The following is an 18934-nucleotide window of genomic DNA, read 5'->3' on the forward strand; positions in this document are numbered from 1 at the left end:
ACACATAGAGGGGAAAAAAAGGCTCAACATTTTGAGCCTTTTAAGGGCCAAGAAGTGTGTGAATCATGTAAAGTAAGAAATAAGAGTAACTTGAGCTTCAAGTTTCTTCATAAGCTTAAATGATTCTTCAGTAATTAAAACATACCTTAATTGCTCTGAGACCCTCCAACTGGAATAATCTCTGCATATGTTCACTTTCTATGAAAAAGAACCAGCTCTACCCCAATGTGAGGGAATCAAGAAAACTCCTAAGGAGGCTTTCACCTGTTATTGCAGTGTATTCACTCTTGTAAGAATACACTGATATAAGCCATTGGGTCATCCAGCAAGACACCCTTGCTCAAAAAAGTGAAGCTGTGACATAGGTACAAAATAGCTATGATGAATTGTACAAGTGCATAAAAAGTGAAAAATCTCTTCAACTTGAGTCATGGCTTTTAATTTTCAGGTTTATACAGAAAGAAGAATTGGCAATGGCTAGAGAATGAACATGAAAGACTAAAAATGTGGCATTAGATTTATGGAATTTTATATACAACATCCCAACTTTGACAAGGAGTTAAGTTCCATTAGAAAACTCACACTGTCACCTTTAGAAGTACCAGTTCTCTCTCTCTCTCTCTCTCTCTCTCTCTCTCTCTCTCTCACACACACACACACACACACACACACACACACACACACACTGTTTAAACATCTCTGTCAACACATCTCTGTATGTACACCAATAGCTACAGTTTTGTTATTAAAACCAAAATCAAAACCAAAAGTCAAATGGGACACTGGCTGTCATATTAGACCACTACTTTGAATATAATGAAAGATGACAATTTTAGCATTAGGTTTAGTAATTACATGTGTGCCATTTTAATTAGACCATCTAATGTTCTCTTAGTGCCCATTAGAGGCTATAAAACCAGGAAGCCCAGAATTTATTGCACTTTTCTAGAAGGAAGATAGCACAACTCAGAAGTAGTATATTGCATTTTATTTGAAGTTTGTTATCTCCAGGAGTGTTATCCTTGGTTCCAAAAAGCTGAGGTAAATCAAGACATACTTCAGTTTGTGAATAGTGTTAATTTGTAATAAATAGAATGAAACAATCTTATCTGAAACTATTTAAGAAGCTAATAAAAAAGGAACCATCGTAGATTTGGAAGTTAACAAAGCTCAATAACAAGGCAAATATCTGTTTTGGTAATCAGAATAATATTTGTATATGATGGTCTCTGCATGGATGACCTAAATAAATGTATGTCTAGAAAATTAAACCTCTGCTACAATGTAGCTGAGCCAAACAGCCCAAAATAAAAATGTCTTAGCCTTTTAATACTAGTGTATCCTGCTGGGCTCGGTGGCTAAGCCTGTAATTCCAGCGCTTTGGGAGGCTGAAGTGAGTGGATTGCCTGAGCCCATGGGTTCAAGGCCTGCCTGGTCAACTTGGCGAGACCTCATCTCTACAATAAATTCAAAATTAGCTGAGTGTGGTAGCATGCGCCTGTAGTTCTAGCTACTTTGAAGGCTGAGGCGGAAGGATCGCCAGAGCCCATCAGGTTGAGGCTGCGGTGGCTGGGAGTGGCCACTGCACTCCAGTCTGGGTGACAGAGTGAGACTCCAACGCAAAAAAAAAAAAATAAAATAAAATACTATTGTATCCATCCATTCCCAATCAATAGGAATGCTGTATATAAATTCCATAAAGCATATACTATTCATCAAAATTTTTATATCTTGCTCTGTCATAGGAATGTAAATGTGGCTATCATATCATACTTCTGTTAGAAAAGAGAAGACGTCCTCATCTTAGAGTCCCAACAAGAAATAAGAAGTGGGAGTGAGCCAGGCTCGGTGGCTCAGCCTGTAATCTCGTGTCTTGGGAGGCTGAGGTGAGTGGATTGCCTGAGCCCGTGGGTTCAAGACACACTTGGGCAACTTGGCGAGACCTCATCTCTACAATAAATCAAAAAAGTAGCTGGGTGTGGTAGCGCGTGCCTGTAGTTCCAACTACTTGGAAGGCTGAGGCAGAAGGGTCGCGGGAGCCCAGCAGGTCGAGAGCAGGCCACTGCACTCCAGTCTGGGTGATGGAGTGAGACTCCAACTCAAAAAAAAAAGAAAGAAATAGGAGTGGATGTCATCATTGCCACTCATAAAAGCTAAAAAGAGGGAGTTGGATCACCTGCTCCCTATTTCCTCTGATATAATTCAAAAAGAAAATGAAGCATCTCAATAGAAAGATGGCTGAGCCTGGCTCGGTGGCTCAGCCTGTAATCCCGCGCCTTTGGGAGGCTGAGGTGAGTGGATTGCCTGAGCCCGCGGGTTCGAGACCCGCCTGGGCAGCGAGACCTCATCTCTACAATAAATCAAAAAATCAACCGGGCGTGGTAGCGCATGCCTGTAATTCCGGCTGCTTGGAAGGCTGAGACGGAAGGATCGCCAGAGCCCAGCAGGTCGAGGCTGCGGTGGCCGGGAGCGGCCACTGCACTCCAGTCTGGGTAACAGAGTGAGACTCCAACTCAAAAAAAAAAAGAAAGATGGCTGCGACTCCACTGTGGGAAATATGTGAATAATACTTAATATTATCTAAAGCAGAAACAAAAAGGACTTGAAGAAAATGCTTTTGGGCTCATCCTGGAATTCTCAAGCTTTCCCTCAATGCTTATAAAATGAACAGATTAATGAATGTAGGGTTTAGCAAAGAGAAGGGAATCGCCCCTGATCTTTGGCCAAGAATTCTACTTAAACACCTCCCAACAAACTGGCAAGGTAGGCATTACATCACCATCATTTTACAAACAAGAAAACTAAGACTTAGATCAAACTATTTTTCTAATATCATCCCGCAGGGAGGTAGTAGAGCTGGAGGCCCTCTCTGCTGACTCTGTCAAATACTTTTTTCAAATAGAAAAGTGAAAATGTCTAGAAAGGTAAAACAACGTGAACCTGAAGAACGTGTGTTTAGTCAGTTGAGCGAAATAGATGATTTGCAAACTGGAAGTAAAGTGACTTACATGTCACAGCTATAAACCCCATCTTCCTGAAGGTAGAGAGGAAGCACTGCTCTCTTCAGAAGAGGGCCTAGAGATGAAGAATCTAGGGTTATTTTCCTACCCTACAGTAAATTAAGGTGATGATACCTCCTGAGAATAAGCTTATCCAGTGGGAAATTCCTGTTTGAATTGCTGAAATAAAATGTCTTGGTTTTCTGAATTTGGACTTGTTTGGGTTCCAGGAGCCAAGTTCTCTCTCAATGCAAACTGTCAGACTTTGGTGAGCCATAAACCTTTAATCACTGATGCTGACAAAGGTCTGCATATTTTAGGAACTTTTCTTTGGAATCGGCCTTAGGAATATATGTGGAGCCAGACAACATAATTGCTGTCATTATTTTTTAGCCAACCACACCTGATTATTGAACAACAAATGTTGTTAGTCATATTGTAAATTATCTGTACATTCCAGAGTTCCAAATTATTTCAAGCTAGTAAAAACTTAGGACTCTTTCAAGAAACCAATATTTAACTTCTTATGTAAACTCAAAATAATATCTATAATGTAGGAAGACTATTTCTAAAAGGGAATTCTAACAATTAGAGAGCAATGTCAGCATAATTTGAATCGAGGTCTCCATATTTATTACTTTAAGTGACTTTACGCATTTCGATACTTGGGTTCAGAAATGTGTATTTAATTACTGTAAGAATTCTTCTCAGAATAAACTTCCTTTAATCATGGCTTGATGTGTCATCAATTTTTTTTTTCGAGTTGGGGTCTCACTCTGTCACCCAGACTGGAGTGCAGTGGCCACTCCCGGCCACTGCAGCCTCGACCTGCTGGGCTCTGGCGATCCTTCCGCCTCAGCCTTCCAAGTAACTGGAACTACAGGCGCGCGCTACCACGCCCGGCTGATTTTTGATTTATTGTAGAGATGAGGTCTCGCCAAGTTGCCCAGGTGGGTCTCAAACCCGCGGGCTCAGGCAATCCACTCACCTCAGACTCCCAAAGGCGCAGGATTACAGACTGAGCCACCGAGCCCGGCTATGTGTCATCAATTTTAATAGCAATGTCACACTTACACTCTAATGAGTTTACCGCTGTCATTTTTTTTCTTTTGAATTATGCCTTATGGTAAAGGACACAAATTTTATGTGTACATCAGATGAGTTTTATTGTATGCATATGCACTTCTGTGTAATCACTGCCAAAATCAAGATACAGAACTTTTCAAGCGACCCCACAAGCTCTCTATGCTTCTTACCAGTCAGTAGTATTACTCCAGGATGACCTCTGATCTGACCTCTAATCATAGTAAATTAGTTTAGCATTCTTTCAAATTTCATATACGTGGAATCATACAGTTGTACTTTTTTGTGTCTGACTTATTTTCCTTAGCATCCTGTCTATGATTCATTCATTTAGTTGTGTACAATTTTGAATATTTCATTCTATGCTTATACATCAATTCTTGGACCCATTTTACTCTTGATGAATGTTTGGGTTATTCCATTTGGGGCTTTTATTGTATAGGCACTCTTGTGCATGAGTCTGTATGGAAGCACTAATTTCAATTGGGCATGTTGCCAGAAGCAGAATTGCTGGGTCATATGTATGTCTAGCCTTCTTAAGCACTGCCAAACTTTTTCTAAAAAGTGTTTGTATCAAGATACACTCTTGTGTTTCTTAAATGACATAAAAGGAAAGACTATTTGAGCAACTTACTCTCCTGCATTTATCACTAAAGTTTTTTTTTTTTTTATGGGAAGCTTTGAGATATTAAGACAAAATTACTGATATTTTGTTTTCCTTTTTGCTCTCTTGGACTACTTCCAATTCATTGTATTTGTAGAAGCTCAATCTTCTTTCTTGCTATTTTCATCACAGATACAAGGTGATTACTTTATGGCATTTCAGTGTTGATGATTTGTGTGTTCTACATGTGCACCTGGGTGAATTGCTGGCAAGAAAGTGAGATACATTCTTCTGTCTCACCTCCTGTGTGTGTGAATAAGACAAGCTGACCGGCCTCAGAGGGGAAGGCCATGACTTGCCCGGTGTGTGAGCAGATATGAGACCCATGAGGTTTGACAAAGGCAGTGATCTTCAATAGCATTTCACAAAACACAGAGAAGTACAGTGACAAATTCAATTCCAAATCCCATGGTCACCAGTACCTGGGTTGTCATCTTGTCATTACTCCTCAAGAGTTCATCATTAACTTACCCAGATAATTACCCTTTGGTGAGGTCAAGGTTCCGATCTTAGTCAAGAAAACAAAATATCACTGGCAGCTCTTCCCAGCTGCATGTTTTAGTGATTCCAGATGTCCAAATCAAAGAAATGCTGGCAACAATGTGCTGTCCAAACAAAAAGAAAATGAAATGTGCAGACTATTTTCTAAACATTTCAGAGACCCTGGAAATCTTGCCAGCACCAAAATCAATATTTGTATTTTAGTCTCTGCTTAATTTGAACTATTAGAGCCTGCACTGAAAATAAAAGCCCTCTAAAGTTAAATTTGTGTTTTTTTCCTCATTATTATTTTTGTCGGGTTTTTTCTTGTAAAACATTTTGGAGGGAGCAGATATTTGATTTAAATGTTTCATTTTCAAAAGAAATATCCTCCTTTACTGGAAACATATATTGGGAATCCTATATTTAGTGTTCTGTTTGTAATATATATATTTTTATGTATCATTTAATAGTCTTTTTAATTTTTCTAAATTTAATGAAACTAAATCAAGCTAAATTGGTACTAATGCATACTAATTTGTTACTAATTTCATATATATATACTGGGTATATAGCCTTGAATAACAAATAAAGATATATGCTTAGTAAAATTCAATAATAGGCATGTTTCTAATTATTTTATCTCATTTAAAAAAATCCCAGTAGTTAAAAGAAGTTATGTTATGTGATTATAACAGTAGCCCATGCTAGTTTATAATTTGACTCTCTGATAATTTCACCTGACCAGAATGTAAAAGAAAGTAAGAAATTGAAATAAATGGGTACTGTGTAGGCTAAATAGACATATCAAAAGTCATAACATCATGTGCTTTTTAAAGATCATTTCAGGATTTTACTCAAAGTCTATTTACTCTTAACTTACGCATCATTCCAATCAACTATGCAGTTGGATTTCAAACTCATGGTGGAAGAGAAAGAATATTAGTGGGAGTTTTAAAAAGTGCCTTAGGAAAGCACAAAAGTAGCAGTACAAAATGATATCTAATAGCAAAAAAGTTACAAAAAGTATAAAAATAGCAATTATTTTAATATTATTACTAAAGAAGCTGTGACCATTTTGTTTAGGAAAAACAGCACACTTACATCAGACATATCTTGTGCCCTGCCATTTTACTCTGATAGTAGATACAGTGACCAGCTGCAGACAGTTATCATTTCAAAATCACTTATCTGGCTTCCAACATATGGATGTCCCTTTATGCTTCAAGGCTTTTCTGGTATTACCACATTGGATGCCAAGAGGAGCCTACTTGACCATTCTTGTATATAAGTAAATCTTGATTTAACACTCTTAGAGGCCACTCTGGATCCTCAGGGCAGGAGTTGGAGGATAAAATATTCTTACTTCTGTTCCTTGGACAGAAATTCAAATATTGAACCGTATTGAAGTTCATTCTGAGAGTGGTGTCCCTAGCTAAAATAAAATCCAGTTGTCCGCTATAGTGAATAGCATAAAAATGACCCATGGGATGACTTTTCCTGCTTCCCAGTTTCATTCATCCCAGACCACAACTTTTATTTCTTGGAATTGCTTCCCAAAAATGGATGTCTTGCAAAATCTATTACCCAGTTATGATAATCGAAACAGTGCAGTACTGTCACAAAAACAATCATATAGACTAATGGAACAGAATAAAGGCCTCAGAAATAAATTCACACACCTATAATTAAGTGGTCTTCAACAAAGGTACCAAGAACATACAATGGGAAAAGGAAAGGAAAAGGAAAGTCTTTTTAATAAATGATGCCAGGAAAACAGGACGTCCACTTGCAAAAGAATGAAATGGAACCCTCATATTATTCCATATAAAAATTCAATTAAAAATTAATTACAGACTTAAATGTAAGAGAAAACTTAAGGAAAAGCTTTTTGACGTTTATCTGGCCAAAGGTGTTTGGATGTGATCCCAAAAGCACAGGCAACAAAAGCAAAAAATAGATGAATGAGATTGCATCAAACTAAAATCATACATTCTAACAGATGCGAGGTTATATCTTGTGATTTTGATTTGCATTTTCCCTGATGATTAGAAATATTTAGAATTTTTTAATATACTTATTGGTCATTTGTATGTCTTCTTTTGAAAAACATTTTTTCATTTTATTTTCCCATTTTTGAATGGGCTATTTATTTTCTTTCTATTGAGTTGTTTGACTTCTTATATATTTTGGGTATTAGTCTCTTAACAGATGTATGGCTTCCAAATAAATAAGATATAAGAGGGTGAAGATGTGGGGAAAAGGGATTTTTTGCACAATGCTGGTGGAAATAAAATTAGTGCAGTCATTTTGGAAAACATGGAAGTTCCTCAAAAAATTACAAGTAGAACCACCATATAATCCAGCAATCCCACTACTGGGTATATATTTAAGGAAAATGAAATCAGCATGCCAAAGAGATATCTGCACTCCTGTGTTTATTGCAGCACTATTCACAGTATTCAAAATATGGAATTGATATAAACATCCAACAAAGATTAATGGATAAAGAAAATGTGATATAGACACACAATGGAATACTATTAAGCCTTAAGAAAGAATGAAATTTTTAAAAAAAATTTCCTCCACATTCAGGAATTTGACAACATGGATGAACTTAGAGGAGATTATACTAAGTAAATAAGCCATCCACAGAAAGACAAATGCAGCATGATCTCACTTCTAAGTGGAATCTAAAAGAGTCATTTCCCTAGAAGCAGAGAGTAAAATGATGGTCACTAAGGGCCAGGGAGTGGGTGGCAACTGGAAAGATGTTGGTCAATGGACAAAACATTTCAGTTAGAAAGAATAAATTCAAAAGATCTATTGTATAACATGGTGACATCGTTGATGAAAATGTTTTATATATTTGAAAATTGCTAAGAGAGTAGATTGTAAATGTTTTCACCACAAAAAAGATAAGAATGTGAGGTAATAGATATGTTAATTGATTTGATTTAGCCACTCCACAATTTTATTAGCCAAAGAAGAATCACTTACATAAAATCCCTTGTCTCAGACTGCTTTTCCAAAGAAGTTATCCTAAGACAGTTGATACCTGGAAATAATCCTAGCCAGCAAACTCTCAGCATAGGGATTCAAGAGTCAGATTGCTTGGCTTCTGGCTGCAGTACAATTGGCCCTGACATTTCGCTTACAATATTTAGCACATCTATTGGTGTTAGAGATATCCATGGTGATTGGATGCCAACCCCAATAAAAGAATCATGGCAAAAACAAATGGCAGTTTAGAGAAAGCCTCATCCTTATGTGGCAGAAAATGACTCACTGTTGGCAAACCAACTCCTGGCCTAATAGTGACTGAACTCCTGACCATGGGGCATCAAGTGACTGTGTAACCTGAGTCTACATGATGCCGTTAGATCTCCCAAGTCATAAAGTTAGGCAGTGTCCCAGCAGTCAATTGTTTGGTGGAAAAGGCATATATGTGAGCTGGACCCTAGCAGGTTGTGGAGCACAAGCGAGTGAAGAAAAGTGATACTTCTCCCATGTCACTTCCCCCTGTTATATTACTGCCTCTCTCTTACCCTCTCACACATCTCTGACTCATAAAGGTTCACAACACCCAACCAACGGAGAAGGGAAACAGCTTGGGCCTGCAACAGAAAGGGGTCATGTTTTTGTATTGGTGTTAGCTAGAAACGCATGATAGCTGCGCTACAGCCCCACTCATGGAAGTCCCTGAAAAGGTGATAAATGTAAATCCTCACCAGGGAAACTCATTTCCTTATGGTGAGTACTGATTTGGGTGAAAAACTCTCTGTCTTTATAAATTCCCTCTGTCCATGTCACCTTCAAGTTACTTGGTACTTACTATGTAAAAGGCATTGTTTTAAGTAATCTTTACAGTCATCTTTGCAAATTAGATATTGTTCTGATATTATGATTTTTTAAAATTAACTAAAATAGGTGAAATGATTTGCATGCAGCTGTGAAATGGGCTGTAAACCATGGACTTTACAACCCATTCTCTTTCTACTATAATATATTAATTATCTAGTATCAAAGTATATAATATAGTTTTCAAAATTTACAATTTAATCCATACAAAATTAAAAATTCATTTACATACTGTTTAAGGATATTAGGCAATGTCAATTTACTTTAGAATATTTAAACCCAAATGGTCAAAATTTAAAACTTGGTGTTTGTAAGTGTGGGTCTCCCAATATCAAGAAAAACACCTACTACCATGAGTTTTAATAACTTGTGGTTTCAAGAGAATATGGATCTAGCAAGAAAGCTAATAAATAAATAAGGAGACTGAAAACAGCAAATTAAAGTTGGGTTTCATCTAGACCAGTAACTTGCAAACTATGTTCTATAGAGCCCCAGGATTGTATAATTGTACCTCAAAGTATATCACAGGGTCAGAGGCAGTCATCTTTTTTTTTTTGAGTTGGAGTCTCACTCTGTCGCCCAGACTGGAGTGCAGTGGTTGCTCCCGGCCACCGCAGCCTTGACCTGGGGTTCCAGTGATCCTTCCGCCTCAGTCTTCTGAGTAGCCGGAATTACAGGCGCGCGCTACCACGCCCGGCTAATTTTTTGATTTTATTGTAGAGATGAGGTCTCGCCTGCCCAGGCGGGTCTTGATCCCATGGGCTCAGGCAATCTACTCACCTCAGCCTCCCAAAGGCATGGGATTACAGGCTGAGCCACCGAGCCCGGCTAGAGGCAGTCATCTTAACAGCGACCATGCATCTCCTGTAAAAGCAGTCCTGGCCAGGCGCAGTGACTTAAGCCTGTAACCCTAACACTTCAGCAGGCAGAGGCAAGAGGATTGCCTGAGTCCAGGGGTTCAAGACCAGCCGGGGGAACTTGATGAGACTTCATCTCTACAATAAATCAAAAATTAGCCAGGCATTGTGGCACACACCTGTAGTTCCAGCTGCTTGAAAGGCTGAGGTCTGAGGCAGAAGGATCACCTGAGTCCAGCAGGTCAAGGCTGTGTTGGTCATGAGCATGCCATTGCACTCCTGCCTGGGTGACAGAGTAAGACTACAACTCGGGGGGGGGGGGGCCGGGTGGAATGCAGTCCTACTTTTCTGAACTAAATATTAAGATTCTACCCAAAATTACATTTCAAAAAAATATTTACTACTATAAAAATAAAATGTGTGAACCACAAGTTGGAAGGCTTCATATATACCATAGAGATATATCAAAATAGTAGTTTCTTCCATGCTCTAGAATAACTCTTGAAATAGTACCTTAAAGTACCAATGATTTCTCGTCTAACAATAAGTTATTACTGTGTACCTGGCTAACAGGATCTCTGCTATCATGCATTAACATCAGAGAGTAGAGTAAGCTATAACATTATAATAATCTTCTTTTCTAGTACTATGAACATAAATTTCTTTGAGGCAACTTTATACCTAAGTCCCGGCTTGGACCTGGTTTTTCACGGTTGAGCAAGTGAAAAGAATCAGACAAATAATATTCTAAATTGGCATTAGCTGAGTCTTCATCTGCCCTTCTCTGCAGTAAGAAGTGCCTTGCAGTGCTATGTCTGTGACATTGGACTATGCTAGACAGATGGGATTTGATTGGCTTGTAGGCCTAAAGCGCTTACAAAATGCTTCAGCAAGTGGAAACAGGAAGGTCTTTGATGTTGAGGGTGGTTATTGGATAGAGGAGATGATGCAAGACAGAATGTGTCTGAGCATCATAGTGAAAGCTCAGTAGCAGCGAAGGCTTCCTATAAAATGAAACTCATTTTTCTAAGTCACATAGTGGCCTAAAGAATCCATTTGGATGCCGAGTAGTTTGAATGGCTTTAAAAGTTGTTAGAAGACATACTCTAAGATCATACTGAGTTGCAGCAGGCTTCAGGCAATTTATTTTTGGAATCATAGCAAGAACCACAGCTTAACCACAGGGTGAACTAGCAAAGTTTTCAGGTTTTATCAGTACCACATGGCTTTGCTTTTTTTTTTTTTTTCCAAGGTCATCGTTCTATTTCTTTTCCCTTCTCTTTCTGTTTATGTTACAGCTTTTCTCTAAACCAGGTAAATCCCAGTTGGATAATTTGCCTTCTAATAAGATCAATTCATCTTCCACTAGCCTTTGCAACCAATTATGCTATTTTTAAAAGCTCCCCAGGTTAAAATTTTCTAGTTTGTTGTGAGCATCAAGAAATAAATCCCTTCATTAAATGAAATCTTAATTTTTTAAAAATTGGCCTAAAACACAAGATGAACATACAAAAGCAAAAATAAAAACAAGTGTGATTAAGAAAAACCATGTCTAAAAAGTCTCCTCAGAAAGGAAACCATGAAAATACGGCTGAGAAATGTTGTTTTATTTATATAAAATTGATCATAATCTAAGATTATGTTAATTCTTCAAATTATTTAAATATTTTCAGCACAACAGTTTTTAGGGTTTTTTTATTTTTCAAATAGATTTGAAGCATTTGTTTCTAGGTGTTTTATCCTTTTTTGTAATCGGTGGGATTTTTCTTTCATTATATGTTCTAACTAATTATAATTCACATTTAAGAAAATAACTCAGTTTGGTATATTAATCTTTTACAGTTAACCTACTGAAATTTTAATTTAATAGTTTTATTTTTTCTCAATTCTAGAGTTAATATAATCTGCAAAGAATAAAAATTTAACATTATCTCTTCTAATCTTTATTAGTCTCTTATTGTTCTACTTTGACTCAGGGCATTGCTAGTACCTTCAGAAAAATACAGCTAATAAATGTAGGTAAACATCTTTAGCTTGCATCTAACTTTAATGAAAATTTTTCAAGCATTTGATTATGAAACCCATAATGATTCAATATTATGATCAGGGAATTACCAATTCATTTTTGTTGTCAAATAATTTTATCAAATGCCTTTTGGCTTTTATGGGTATGGCCAAATGACTATTCTCCTTGGATCTATAAATATTCCTATTGAATTAATATATTTCCATATATTTGACCTTTTTAAAATTCCTAGTATGAACACCACAATACTTTACTTTAATAACCACCCTCAACATCAAAGACTTTCCTATTTCCATGTATATATTCCCATAATACATGACTGTGGTTTGTCTGACAATATCTTACTTTTGATTTTTGCAATAATGCTATAGGGGATGTTTTTATTTAATTTTATGGTTCTATGCTATTTTGTCAGATTTTGATAATAGAGACTTCATAAAACAAATACATAAACTTTATCTTTTTTCTATATGTTCAGAAATATTTTCAAATAGTCTGAGTTTCTTTTATTTATTTTTTATTTTAGAGTTGTGGGGTATAAGTGGGGATTTACTACATAAGTAGGTTGCATGCAGGTAAAGTTTGGGCTTCTAGCTGGCCCTCTCTTTCCCTGATAGTACCCAATGTGTTGCCATGTACTCTTCTCCTTCCAGTCTTCCTTCCTTTCTTTTCTGGCAATGTCCAACACCTAACTATCCCATCCTTGTGCTTGTGTGACCAGTGTTCAGGGCCCACTTATGAGTGAGAACATGTGGTATTCAGTTATTTATTTCTGTGACAGTTCACTTGGTATAATGGTCTCCAACCACATCGAAGTTGCTGCAAAGGCCATGATTTTGTTTTCCTTTATGGTTGCATAATATTTCATCATGTATATATACTACATTATTTTATACAATCCAATAGGCCTCTGGGTTGCTTCCTTGTTTTTGCTATTGTGAATAGTGTGCAGTAAGCATGTATGTCCAGATATCTTTTTGGTAGAGTAATTTATGGTCCTCTGTGTATGTTCCCAGGATAAGGATTGCTGGATCGTATGTAAACTCAATTGTTAGTTCTTTGAGAAATTGTCACACTGCTTTCCATAGAGGTTGAACTAGCTTACATCGCCACCAACAATGTAGAGGCATCTCCTTTTCTCTGCAGCCATACCAGTATCTGCTGTTTTTTTACTTATTAATGGCAGCCATCATTACTGGTGTTATGTGGTATCCCATTGTAATTTTGACTTGAGTTTCTCTGACGATTAGTGAAGTTGAGTATTTTTTCATGTGTTTGTTGGCTGCTTATATGTTGTCTTTTGAGAAGCATCTGTTCATGTCCTTTGCCCACTTTTTAATGAGGTTGATTTTTTTTTCTTTCAATTTGTTTGAGTTTCTTGTAGATCCTGGATGTTAGGCCTTCGTCAGATGCATAACTTAAAAATATTTTTCCCCATCCTGTGGTTGTCTCTTTATTCTCTCAATGAGTTATTTTGCTGTGCAAAAACTTTTTGGTTTTATGAGGGCCTACCTAACTATCTTAGCTTTTGTTGCCTTTGTTTTGAGGACTTGGCCATTAATTCATTGCCTACGCTGATGTCAAGTGAAATGTTCCATATATTTTCTTCTAAGATTCTTATAGTTTGCAGTTTTACATTTAGGTCATCATCCATTTTGAGTTAATTTTTGTATGTGTAGATAGGTAAGGGTCCAGTTTCATTCTTCTGCATGTGGCTAGCCAATTTTCCCCAATACTTTTTGCTAAATATGATTTCCTTTCCCCAATGTTTGTTGACAGCTTTGTGAAAAATGAATGAGTTGAGAGATCATGTTTTTATGTCTGAATTCTCTGTCCTGTTCCATTGGTCTATGTGCTTATTCCTGTTACCAAACCATGCCATCTTGGTTATTGTAATCTTATAGTAAAGTTTAAAATCTGTAAGTGTGATGCCTCCAGCTTTGTTCTTTTTGGTGAGGATTGCTTTAGCTATTTGTGCTCTTTTTTGCTTCCATATGAATTTCTGTATTGTCTTTTCTAAGTCCATGAAAAAATTATGTTGGCAATTGATAAGGATTGGATTGAACCTATAGATTGCCTTGGGTAGGATGTACATCTTGATGATATTGATTCTTCCAATCTATGACCATGGGATGTTTTCCCTTTTGTTTTTATCATACTAGATTTCTTTGAGCAGTGTTTTGTAGTTCTCATTGTAAAGGTTTTTCACTTTTTTAGTTAGGTGGATGCCATGGTATTTCTTTTTGTGTGTGTGGCTATTGTGAATGAAATTGCATTTTTTAAATTTGGTTCTCAGCCTGCTTGTTTTTGATGTACAGAAATGCAACTATCTTTTGAGCATTTATTTTGTATCTAGAGACTTTACCAGAGTTGTTTATCAGTGTGAAGAGGTTTTTGATAGATTCTCTAGGGTTTTCTAGGTATAAAACCATATCATCCACAAAGAAGGATTTTTTTTTAATTACTCTTTTCCTATTTGGATAACCCTGATTTCCTTCTCCTGCCTGATTGCTTTGGCTAGGACTTCTGGCATTATGTTATACAGGAAAGGTAAGAGTGGGCATCCTTGTCTTGTTCCAGTTCTTAGGGGCAATGTTTCCAGCTTCTGCCAATTAAGCATGACGTTGGCTACAGGTTTGTCATAAATGACTCTTACTGTTCTGAGAAATGTTCCTTTGATGCCTAGGTATTTCTTTGATGCCTAGGAGTTTTTATCAAGAAGGGATGCTGGAATTTTTTTTTTTTTTTTCCTGTGTCTCTCTTCTTTGCTCCCTGTGCATTCCAAGAGTCCACTGAGGGATGCAGGGTGCTTCCTCAGTCCATATCTGCTTAAGCTGCCCAAGTTTATTGATGACTGGATTTGTCATCCCTTGTTCCGATTGGCTACTTCCCTGTGGCCATCTTGGGATCTCGGAGTTTCTTATTTTGTATAGATTTTATAGATTGGCTAGTAAAGATGTCTGGAACAAGTATTTTTGCTATTGATGCTCTCTTGGCAAATTTTTCTTTGATTTTAGGGGAGAAAGAAGTTTTTTAAATGCAATATGAGTTGGAATCCCTATAGGTCTTTGGTATTTATACATGAGGACTGGGAATATTTTCCTTATTTTTATTTGATGGACTGCTCTCATTTCATTGTACCACAATACCAAAATCAGACAGCATAGGTTTACTAGGGTTTTAAGCATTATTCACATAGACTTTAAGATTTCAACATTGAATGACACTTAAAAACAAACAAACATAGTTAGATGATCTCATTAGTCTCCTAACCAAATAGTCCTTCTTTTCCATCAGTGCAGGTCACTTGACCCTCATGTCTAGCTGAGGGACATTTTCTGTACTTGGTTGGGGACGGTTAAGGAGCTCTTATGCAACACTTAGGATATGTAGTAGGAAGTCTTTCTTATCTTGCTGTCACCTTGTGACCTAATTCTTTTTTAAAATTGTTTTTTAATTTCTGAAATACAAATCAAAATACATTTCTGTTACATGTCATTTAACAAGTCTAACAGTCTTTTTAATACAGGATAACTCAATATAGGTGCTTTAAAACTTCCTTTTTAAACACCATATGTTTTATTTTGGAGAGAAGCAGCTCATGAGAAAAATACTTATGTATATGGACTATTGTTTTTCATGATCTTAGAGCATGCCCTCCAGCTTGAAATTTGGTTCACTAAAATATATAAATATTCCTCCTATCACAAAAATACATTAAATCTTATGGTTAAAAAAAAAAACCAGAAATATTTGGCATAGGCCAGAGTGTATTTCAAAAACAAGTCAGGATGTGTCTCAACTGTATGAAGGAATATTCTAAAATCCACCTAGAGTCATTTGGCAGAACAACTGACCTGTTGCTATCAGGGCTCTCTTGCCTCAAATGGGGACAGAAGGTGCACGGGAGGGTGCTGAAGACTTACAGCACCCACAGAATCACTTACTCAAAAACTAACCCAAATTCAATATAGAATAATACATGACAACAGTAGAACTATCGCAACAGTTATTCAATGCCTTGAAGGCAAACTATTGGCTTAGAATAACTATCTCAACAGGAACAATAGTCAACATGTTTATAAGATCTTAAAGGTGAGAAAACTGCATCATTGAAAGATGATATCTTGTACACAAGTACATTAATTTTCAGGACACTGGGAACAACAACAAAGCAAAGTAAGAATGTAGTCAAGCTGCTTAACCTTCTACCATTCTCATGAGTATTAAACCCAGGCCACCTTTGGCCACTTGCAGAGATGTCTTTTCTTCTTTATTCTCAATGTAAACACTTGCTCCTTGGGACACCAATAGTTTTGCTTCTTCTGCTCTCTCTTCATCACAGGCTAAGTGTCCTTGGCTGCTGCCCAGTGTGTTGCTGTAGCCTCATAATGGTCCTTAGCATCTGGATTAGCTCCACCTTCGAATAACATGACAGCAATCTCATGCTTATTTTTGGAAGTCACATTATGTAGAAGAGTACATTCATTTTGATTGACAGTATTAACTTGAGCACCTTTTCCCAAAAGCATTTTTCCAACCTCATCCTGGCCAGCAGAAGCAGCAATATGAAGAGGCCAATCTGTATTGTCTTTATCATTCACTAGCACTCCAAGTTGCAACAAAAATTCAATAATTTCTGTATGTCTGGCTGAGCATGCCCAATACAATGCAGTTCTGCTGCCCTGGTCAGTTCTAGTAGCCAGGAATTTGTGGGCCAGGATTATCTCCTTCAACTCCTCCAGCTTCCTGCTATAGACCAGGTTACAGTCCAAAAGGTTAGACACACACCCCTACATTTTGCTTTTCTAGAATCTCCCATGACCCAATTCTAATGTGACATCACTTGCTATGTAAATTTGTACACTATTCCTAAGATCTGCCAATAGATTCCTATCTTAATTTTTGGACTCAAGTACTTCTCTTGATCATTCTCCACTAAAGGACAATCTGCCTTGATCTCCATGACCTTCTCCAACCTACCCAGCAGATAGGAGACCTCTGTTTTTTACTCTATCCTCAAAGACCGGGCCTTGCTATTTTTCAACACACTTCCATATATTCATTTATATATGTGTATATTTACTCATTCATTCTGCAAGCATGTGTTACGTGCCTGTTCTGAGTCAAGCAGTATGCTGAAAAGTAGAGATGCAAAGGAAAGAGTCAGATGTGGTCCCTTCCTTCGAGAAACACACACAATCTAGTAGAAGGTGTTCCACTGACATGCATCTGCAATATTGACTAAATCTAGATTTTTAAGGCCTGAGTTCCTACATGGAATCCTAAAACATGTTGTTGGTTTTTTTAGTTGCTTGTTTTCATGGTCTTACATAGGCATACATGGTCTCTTCACTATGCAGCTGAGAGCCAATACTATCCCCTTGTCTGACTAGATCTGCCCTTGTTTCACAATGCCTGTCTCTATCTTATCAGGTCTCAATTCCTCATATGTTGCTCCCTCCCCTGCACTTCCCTTCTTTATCTGATTGTGCCAAAGGCCATATCTAGAACTTGAACACATTAATTCTATATGTGCTTTGCTGATGCAGAAAAGCCAGCTCAGGAACAAAAATAGAATATGTATTATCATTATTCACTAAATATATACACAGCTTCCCTGATGTGTTTTTTTAAACATTTTATTTGAAGTATTAAACTGGAGTTTATAACTGTTCTTTTGTTCAGAGAAAAGATCAAGAAAGACTTTCTGCATTCATAAGGGTTATATCCCAAAACACTTGGATATTTTCCAAGTTTGAATTGTTGTTATTAAAGTTAATTTTCCCTAAGAAAAGAAAAAACAACAATAATTAAAGAACAGAATTGTGACACCAAGATAGGGACACATTAAAAATGTGTCTCAACAAAGATGACAAGTGATTACATGCTTTGATCCCAGGGATCATTAGCAAATATTGGAAACTGTGATGGTTAAATTTGAAAAAGCCCAGAGCCTCCTATACATTAGAATCTCATTGTAATGTGACAAAATAAGACCCAGGATGATTTCTAAAGTGAGTCCATTGTATTAGGTTTATGAGGGAACTTGCTGTTGTGAATGAGCATCAGAAGGAATTTATCCTGCTCTTTCTTCTGTAATGTGGTTCCCAGCGTGCATCCCAGGGGTGGCATATGAGTGAGACTCTGGTGTATTATTATATAGTGGAGAGGAAGTAACATACCAACTAGGATCACTTTTTAAACTTCTCAGAGTACAACTTTTGACAAAATGCCAAACAACCAGATGAAAACTGAAGAAAAACAAAGACAATCCTCCAGATGTTTTCCCTAAGCAAATGAATAGGAATTACTGTTCTTAATGCTTCTTTTTGCAGCATAAGAGAACAAGGACCAGATGAGATGTCAGCATTAACAAAAGTCAAGTTGACTCCTTAACAGGAAGATAATATGGGTGAGGTTGGGTAACCAGGACAGCACAAAGTAATCAATCACCAAAACCTCACTTTGGTGAGCATAGTAAATTAATCTTTTAGCCCAAACTTTTACTCCTACCATTATCATACTTTTTTGTGTCTCAACAAAAATGACAAGTCACTACATACTGTGGCACCAGAAGTCTTTAGCAAATAGTAAAAACTGGTCCCAAGGATCAGTAGCCAATAATAGACTCCCTGGTTCCAGTGGTCACTAGCAAATAGTAGAAGCTGTGATGATTACATTCAAGGATTCCCAGTGTCTCCTACACATTAGAATCTCACTGTTATATGGCAAAATAAGACAGGATGATTTCTAAAGTGGGTCAGTTGGTTTAGGTTTATGAGGGAAGTTACTATTGTGAATGAGCATCAGAAGGATTGTATTCTGCTCTTTCCCCTATAACTTGATTTCCAGAATGCATCCCAGGGGTAGCATATGCGTGAGACCCTAGTGTATTATTATAAAGAGGAGAGGAAGCTCATACAATCTTGTATTTCCTTCTAAAATAGACAGAGTGTACTTC

The 18934-nt window shown here is 37.1% G+C and overlaps 1 pseudogene; it reads right to left on the minus strand.

Annotated features, from left to right (window-relative positions):
- Positions 1–16170: 16170 nt before the first annotated feature.
- LOC103268141 lies at positions 16171–16769 on the minus strand (annotated as a pseudogene).
- Positions 16770–18934: the final 2165 nt, after the last annotated feature.

This window comes from Carlito syrichta, unplaced genomic scaffold (assembly GCF_000164805.1).
Source record: "Carlito syrichta isolate Samal-C Ts95f unplaced genomic scaffold, Tarsius_syrichta-2.0.1 Scaffold308777, whole genome shotgun sequence".
Lineage (NCBI taxonomy): Eukaryota > Metazoa > Chordata > Mammalia > Primates > Tarsiidae > Carlito > Carlito syrichta.